This window comes from Cryptomeria japonica, chromosome 10, assembly GCF_030272615.1.
Source record: "Cryptomeria japonica chromosome 10, Sugi_1.0, whole genome shotgun sequence".
NCBI lineage: Eukaryota > Viridiplantae > Streptophyta > Pinopsida > Cupressales > Cupressaceae > Cryptomeria > Cryptomeria japonica.
This window is the reverse complement of record NC_081414.1, coordinates 211,562,852-211,571,891: the sequence shown is the minus strand read 5'-3', so window position 1 is coordinate 211,571,891 and position 9,040 is coordinate 211,562,852.

The window sequence follows — 9,040 nt, the reverse complement described above, 5'->3', positions numbered from 1 at the left end:
GAGTTTGAAGAAAATGCTTTACCCTCGTCATGATCAAGCAAAGGAGTTTTGAAAATTGTATGATCAGTGTTAGAGGTCGTGTTGGGCAGATCTACCTCAATTACTCCTTGCTCTAACAAGTCTTGAATCATATGTTTCAATTGAAAACATGACGCGGTTTTATGTCCTTTTGACCGATGGTACTCACAATATGCATTATCATTCCACCAATGTGGTTTTACCACTGGTTCTACCTTGATATCTGGTAGCTTGATAAATTTTGCTTGTATTAATTATTTCATTACTGACTCAATAGGCTCTCCCAATGGCGTAAACTGTCGAGGAGGTCCATCCCTCGATCGGAAAGGTTTGCATTGCTGGTTTTGCTGCTGACCTTGTTGTTGATTATATTGTTGAGTGTATTGTTGAGTATGTTGTTGGTATTGCGGCTGTTGAGTAACATTGCTCATTGGTGTTTGATATTGTTCCATAGTTGACATATTAGGAACACTCAATTTCTTGATTGTGAATGGGGGTTGATTTGCATTCACTGTTCTTGCATCAACAACTCCATCATTAGTGACATTCTTGTTTTTATACCAAAATCTATTTCTATCCCCTGAATTGTTTGTGTTGTCACTGTCTTTATTGAGCTTAATGATTCCCTTGGCTACAAGAGCAGTTTCAATGTTCATCCCTTTCTTAATGAGTTTCTCAATAGTACTGGGACTTTTCAATTTTAGTTCATACATCATTTCTGGGACCAAATTTTGGATAAACAAATTCACTTGTTGTTCTTCAGGTATATCTAGGGAAGAATGACTATACAAGCTTCGCCATCGTTGCAAGAAAGTCACTAATGGTTCACCTTGCTTTTGCTTAGTGTTGCACAAATCTGACATGGTCACGTCACTATCGATGTTGAACGCGAAGTGAGATATAAACTTTTGAGCCAATTCCGACCAAGTCTTTATATTTCCTGGCAGATGCAAATACCAATCCATGGCTTGTCCTGTGAGACTTCATGCAAATAAGCGCATTAAATATGTTTCCTCATAACTCACTTCAGTACATGCCGTGAAAAATGCTCGAATGTGATCTTTTGGATTGCCATTCCCTTTATATTTCTCAAAATTAGGTGCCTCAAAATGCTTAGGGAATGGAGGCATGTATAAGCTCTTGTCAAATGGATTAGGACATAAATCTTGATCTGTGTATAGCTTCTTTGTTCCTTTGGTTTCCAATGCGTCAACTTGTCATTGCAACTTCTCAAGCTGTTGCGCAATTGTGTCAGATTTTGGAGGTCCATCATTAATCCTGGTGGGTACTCTTTGTCGATACACCGTGTTTCCAATCGGTTGTTGATGCTCTGAAATTGCCGTCTTTGGTGTCTTCGGCATATAATGTTCTTGGTAGACCTCTTGTTATTGTGGTTGTGCCATGCCTTGATATTGACCTTGTTGTTGTGCTTCTTGTGGTTGAATTATCGTTTGTAGTCTAGGTTGATATTGCAATTGAGGGTGTTGTTGATATTGCACATACGTCAATTGCGGTTGTGAAGTATGATAGCTTGTTTGTCTTGGCATGTATTGAGGCACATGTTGTTGTTGATGCTGATGAATCAGAATTTGCTGACTTTGTGCCAATTGTTGTCGCGGTGTAAATCCCATCATTTGCAAAAAACTTTGTTTGGGTGGTTTTTGTTGTTTCTCCTTAAGATGGGGTATGACACTTGCATTAACTTGCTGTGTTGTTTGTCTAATCCATTGTGATGGTTGCAAGTTTGCATTAACTTGTAATGGTGCAGAGGGCGCTACAACTTATTGTCGAATATGGTATTGTTGTTGTTGTACATTGCTTGTTTGCACATTCGATTGTACCTTTCGTGTATTACTCAATTGTTGCAACATTTGTTGTTGGTGCAAACCACTATCTGTAGCTCTTTGTGTTGCCATTATCGAAGGATCTGTCACAATAGTCTGCATAACAGGTACTTGAGTGTTTGGCAAATATATTGAACTTAGTGGGACATAGGAACTTTGTTGCATTGTGGAATTGTTTTGGACATTGGTGAGATCAGGCATTCCAGTCGTGAAGCTTTCTTGCATCTTAGATTTTGATCCAATTTTATGCATGTGAGGAACCACTTCTAGTTGAGGGACAACTGTCAATATTTGTGTGGTCCTCATTTGATCTTGTGTTACAGGTGTTGTGTTAAATAATGGATTATTTATTGTCTCAAATTGTGACTTTTGAGGAATAGTCACTGTCAATGCCTTTGAAGCATGTTTACTCATCAAGGTAGATTGAGTTTCTTGTTGCACATGTTCTTCATTTGGATGCAGAGAGAAACTTAACAGCTCACCGCCTTGTTGTTTTTGCACATTGATTTGCTCACTTAAGGAGGTCACATTACTCATCATGTCAAGATATTTTTGTGGGAACATCTTGAAGACTTTGTTCAATAATTTATCCATCTTTTTCGTCAACTTTGGATCTTGAAGGAACATGTCAACATCATCGGAAGCATCAGAATCTGATGAAGAGTCTGGATGGACATTTGGATTTGCCTCCTGTTGAATGCCTTGATCTGAACCAAATCCTTGTGAAAGAGTTTGTTCCTCATGTAATGTTTGAATTTCATGTTGCAGGTTTGGTTGATTCCAATCGAAAGGTGCATTTCCTCTTGGTGTTGGTGGAACACTCCCATGTCCTGGTTTCATGGGTACAAATACTGGTTCATATAATGGAGGTGGTCCAAGTTGAACCATTCCATATGGTGGTAATGATGTGTTTGATAAACCTTCAATTTGTACTGTTTGACTAGTTTGAAATTGTGAATTTGATATGTTGTCAATGGGTTGATATGTTGGTTTGCCCATCTTTTTAGATTTTGACCTTGTTTCAACAGGCATGTCACTTATGCAAATGCAATATTTTTGGAAATTTCAAGGATAATATATGATATGCAACTAAATGCAAACTAAATAGATGAAAATGCAATCTATGGCAAGAGTGCAACCTATGTTTTTGGTTATTTTTCAAGATTTTGACAAACTTTTGAAATGCAAATCTAAAAAGAGACCCTTAGGAAATTAAAATGATGTCTAGACCTCAAAGGACAAAAGGACCAAGTGACAAAATGACAAAATGACAATGTCTCCCCTATATGCTTGGATACTAAGCTAGGTTTGACCAAATGACATTGATGACAAGAAGAGAAAAGGTTTGATAAGGTCTAGACCTCCTAACAATGACTTAGGGTTTATCAAAGATTTGGATTACTCAAGTATGACAAAACCTAGTTTTGACACTATATGCAAAGGGACAATTACTATGCAAATGACCCTAATATGATACGATAATGACCTAAGCTTAATGAAGAAACCTAGGGTATGCAAATGCAAATGTATGACAATGGTATTACTCTAATGCAAGAGGAGACATGCAAACGGATGACCCTTGTTGATATGCAAAGGAGTATGACCTAGGTGAAACCTAGCCTTGGTAATTGGCAATGAACTTTGCAAAATGCAAACCTAGGATGAACCTAAATCTAAGTGACATGAATGTTGAGACAAGATTTTGAACAATGTTTGACAACCATGTTTGAAGGTGTTTTGAACTTTGTTGGATGAAATGTTCTTGTGTTTAACCTTGTTTTGAATCAATTTGTCTTGTTTTTGAAATGAGATACAATTCAACTTTTGACAAGCAAAGAAGACAAGATATTTCAACTTAGACTCAATACAATCATGCTCATTCACACATTTCTTATGGTAGGCAAGGACATTAGGTACTTGAGAGGTAGACTCGTTATGAGATTCAAGGAGAATACATAGATGCTTGACCCCACGGGCTCCCCTCCACGACACTCACTTCTCAGGGCAGCCAAGCATCAGTCCCCATGGAAATCTCCCCATGGCGAACTTAGTATCTCTTCCAAGTATCTAAACTTGTCCTTCTCAAGCAACTAGAAGGATTTTTGGCCTCTAAATACAAGGTGTTTAGTAAGGATTTCTGTTAAGCGTTACTCCTTGGTGTCATGCAAGCATGATTGAGACATTAAGCCCACCAAGATACCAAACAAATGTAGTCGCGCAAGCACGATTTAGACTGTGAGGCCCTACTTAGATGTTGATATGAGAAAGAGTTCAAGGGTCATCACTTCCCAAGTAACCACAATTCCCATGTAACCCTTCCTTCAAAGCTTTCGCTCATCAGGTATTTATTTATAGTGAGTTAGAATGTCAAGGTATTCTAGCCGTACTCACTTTGGGTCTTTCCCTTCTCACGATTATCACTTGCTTGCAAAAGAAAGCAAATGGTCGGGAAGGCAGGCCCTCTAAAGGTAACAAACAATCTGAACCAAGAGAATGGTATCGAAGATCTAGATTTCCGATCACCCTAAGAAGGATGAGAGCATACTCTCCTACTCCGATGTCAAACTCAACAATCAAAGCAAACACACATTCATTCCATCCTATTTAGCAATAATATTAAGTGCCTAATTATGAATTACAAACACCCAGTTTAGTTGGAGTATAAGGCAACCTGCAAAACCACCAAGTCAGAAGTTTGATTTTCTTAGTCTTTGACTAGCGAACCTGCATAAAATGTGTTAGTAGTTTCATTTGTTGTCTTTGTCATGCGTATGCCAAGGTGTTGCACAAAGAATCAGTACCATAAAACCAAAAAGCAGAAATAGAATGCAAAACAAATCAATTTGCAAGTTAAAACACTACTTTTTTAACTTTGTTTCTGGCCTTACACAGGCGCAGAATGATGCAACACAGGGGCAGATCCCTTTGACATAGGCATAGAAGTCTTTAACACAGGCGTAGAAGTGCCCAGAAAGGGCTACATTACCCTGTTTCTTGGGTTTTTTTACCTACAAATCATCTCAAAAGCACTCAAAAGCATGGTTAGGGGGTTAGTTCATGTCGGGTTCACCAATTTATGTAGATAGGAATCTGGAAATCATCAAAGCAAATAGGAAATTGGTCTAGTTCAATCACGAAAACTCAATTTCAATGATAACAATCCTAATTACACTCAATGAAAACATGAAAACAAGACATCAATTCAAACACAAACCATTGCAAACTTGAATGTCTCCTTCATGTGGCTCCATTGTCCTTCTTTCTCCTTCAAATAGCTTTGTTTGTGGATCTCACCTACTAGTGCATAAGCATGATGTGAAAGCAAGTAGACAAGACGATAGCGCAAGAATACTAGAAGCGTGATTGATTCGACCAAGGATCAGGGATCAGGGATCTTGATTGAAGAAATTCATCCAATTTATAGACAAATTGGAGAAAAGATCAGATTAGCATGAAAGTGATTCGAATGGAAATTCAAATCAAGAATAGCAAAATTATGACATGTGTATGACAAATTGCTATGCAAGGATTTATGACAATTTATGACAATTTATGACAAGATTTTGAAACAGAAATAGACATTTAGGAATTTTGGAGAAATTAGAAAATTAAGTTGGAAATAATGACTTGGAAATTAGGAAATTGATGCAAATTAGGTAAATTAATTAATAATTTCTCATTCATTAATTAATTTACAAAAATAGGAGGAATTAATTAGCCAATTAAATAAACATTTAATTGTGACAAGAAGACTTAGGATAAATAAATAAATCATTTATCCTAAAGAGAAAATGGAGAGAAAATGACAAACAAGGTTAAATGAATAAATCATGAAACCCTAGAAGATAAATTAGAAATGCAAGGATGACAATTAGGTCTTGATGTAAGATTGATTTGATGTCGATTCAATCATGATTTTGAATTGATAAAAGACCAATGCTGATAAGTGATTTGATTGACAAATGCGCCAATTGACGAGGAACAATGACTAATTGATCCAAATTGACATGATTGAGAAGGACAACGATCGATGTCAAATCGATCACAAAATGACAAAAGCGACAATAATCAATGATAAAATAGATTGCAAAACGACAAGATTGGAAATGACCACGATCGATGACAAATCGATCGCAAAACGACAAGATTGGAAACGACAATGATCAATGACAAATCGATCGCAAAACAACAAGATTGATAAGAGGACAAGAATCGACCAAAATCATGACTGAAGATTGTTATCGACAAGACCAAATTCGAGAGCGAGATAAATGAAGAATGCAGAAGAAGGACTCGATGCTCGCAAATGATAAAGACCAAGTGCGTAACATAGGAGAAATGTTAATGCGACACAAAAACCTAAAATAAGGCAATGTGCCAATGTTAAAATATGACTCCACAAGCGTTGACCATTTTTAGACATCTACACTATCGACATACAACAATCCCAAATTTCCTTCTTGCAGACACAGAGAAAAAAATCTTTTTTGAATTAAAATGCAAAATAAGGTAAAATCCTCCAACCTAGAAAATTGAAGTAATGATCTAAGGAAGCTGAAGAAGCACAACCCAACCACCAATTCCACAATCCGACAAACTCACAACTTTAATCCAATTCAAAAGCCAAAATCCACAAACAATCAACATATTTCTCCAACCAAAAGAATCTCCCAAAAATATCAAATCTCCCAATAAATAAGAATTAATCAAAAACTATACAACCTCCCAGCCAATCAAAATAATCTAAAATATAATAATTTATACCAAACATCTCGTAAATCAATGTAAAGATAATATAAAATAATGTTATCTCAAATCCAAATCTCACGGCCAATAATAGAAGAGGGTAAGTAAGGTATATAATAAATAAATAAATGGGTAAAGATTAAACAATAATAAATAATAAATAAGCCCAATAATCAATAAATAAAAAGACTTGGCAATAAAATAAATAATTCAAAAAATCAATAAGATATAAATACTTCATTAAATATAAATCCTCCAACAATATTAAAATATAACAAACCCTCAATAATTAAATACACATTGATATAAAATACCAAGGTCGACTATTAATTTAAATTATAATATTATTAAACTATACGAATCAAATTAATTAATAATTTAATTAACCACAACTCCATGAGCATTCCAACATAGGGTTGAATAAAATACCACATGACCCTAGAAAGACGACTCAAAACAAGACACTAAACTCACAAGGTATCAACTAAGCCTAGAGTGTGTAGAAGGAATTCATGCCACCTTCGATCAACTTGCCATTGGGATTTAAAGACACGCTCAAACTTGTGCGACCAGGTGGAGTCAATGTCTAGTACCTATAATCCTGCAACCACCAATATCCACAAGACAACATAAACACTTGCATTTGTCCCAAAATAGTCAAACAAGTGAAAGAGAATCACGAACCATATCATGCTCGTAACGAGTAGTATGATATCGTCTCTTCCATGAATGCAATAGTAAAACAATCATGGAATCATATCATTATCTCATCCAATGTAGCCATGAACTGAGGTTAGCATATAGTAAGATACCATCACATCATCATAAGCAGTATAATCCACACATATATAATGAGTGAATATAAAACACCAAAAATAAGTCTAAGCATCATAATAATCCAGGTAATATCATCATCCATATAAATCATAATGTATCGAATGTCCATACGAAATGTCTAGCATCAACTATAAGCATCTAAGATATAAATAAACCATGAGTATCAATCAGAACATCATAAAAGAGTCTAAGCAAGTCTTGATGCACAAAAGAAAAATGGATCGGGGAGGGGCATTACACCCCATGCCGCTACCATTGAGACAATATCATATGTCGTCGCCATGAATTCATCCCCTAGTAAAATCTCTACTATCTAGTGAAACATGTTCTCATCAAATTTGAAGAGGCTTTTCAACCTCTTCTCACTAATCCTCCCCATGAAGGCGAAATGTTGTCGCGATGTATCCAGAGAAAATGTAGCCTCCATATTTTATTACCTCTGCCACTCATCCTTAACAATGAGTGCCAGGCAACATCCACAGACATAAATAATCATTCAACCCTTGTCACATCCATTCAATGCCACTTATTTCCATAAATGGCCCTCATAAATTATGACGTTCCAATTCATAAAAACTCAAGATCAATACTACGAAGATCTTCACACAACCTCTCTATACCATCACTGAAGTTCGGTACCCACTTGGAAGATTTGTCCACAATATCATTACCCTCTTGTCTCCCATAACCAATTTCAAAGGCTTCAAACATTGATAGAATTTGATTGGCCATAGTAATAAAATTATTTAAATTCCATGCACTTATTTCCCCTTTCCTTAATGCGTTAATAACAATTTGAGAATCTCCCTCTAGGAAAACTTTAGTCGGGCCCAATATTTTGCTCAATTTTAAGGCTTAAATCATCATTTGGGCCTTAGCCTCATTATTTGTTCCCATTTCAAGCTTCAAAGCCCCAACTGCTACAATATTTACATCCAAAATTCTCACCACAAATCCATCTCCCAATGGATCGAGATTGTCTTTATAGGCCCTGTCAAAATTCAATTTGTACCAACCATCCTTCGGCCTTTCCTCCTCCTCATCCGTCACCTGATTTGGAGCCAGATTAACCCGAGCTTGACCATTAATAGGCCATAGCGACTGGTTGTCATTAAAGTAAGGATGATGAATCTCCAAAAGTTGATTAGATTCAATATAGATCTACGATAACATGTTTGTTGCACTTAACTTCTTCTAGACTCGATATTACACATGTAGTATGTATAGTTGCTAGATACCAAGCAAATCTTAAGAAATCTCATGATGTGATGGTCAAAAGGATATTAAGGTATTTGAAAGGGACTCTAGATTATGGCCTATGGTATAAAAAGGACATTGATTTTTCTCTCATGGCTTAGATATATACTGATTGGGCTGGCTATATTGATGACAAAAGTACCAATAGTACTGCATTTTTAATAAGAGGCAAATTGGTCTCTTGGTTTAGCAAGAAGAAAGATTCAGTTTCCCTATCCATTATAGAAGTAGAATATATTGTTATAGAATCTTGTTGCACTCAGATGTTGTGGATGAAGTATACTTTGAAAGATATCAAGGTGATTTATGATGAGCCCTTTCCTATTATGTGTGACAAT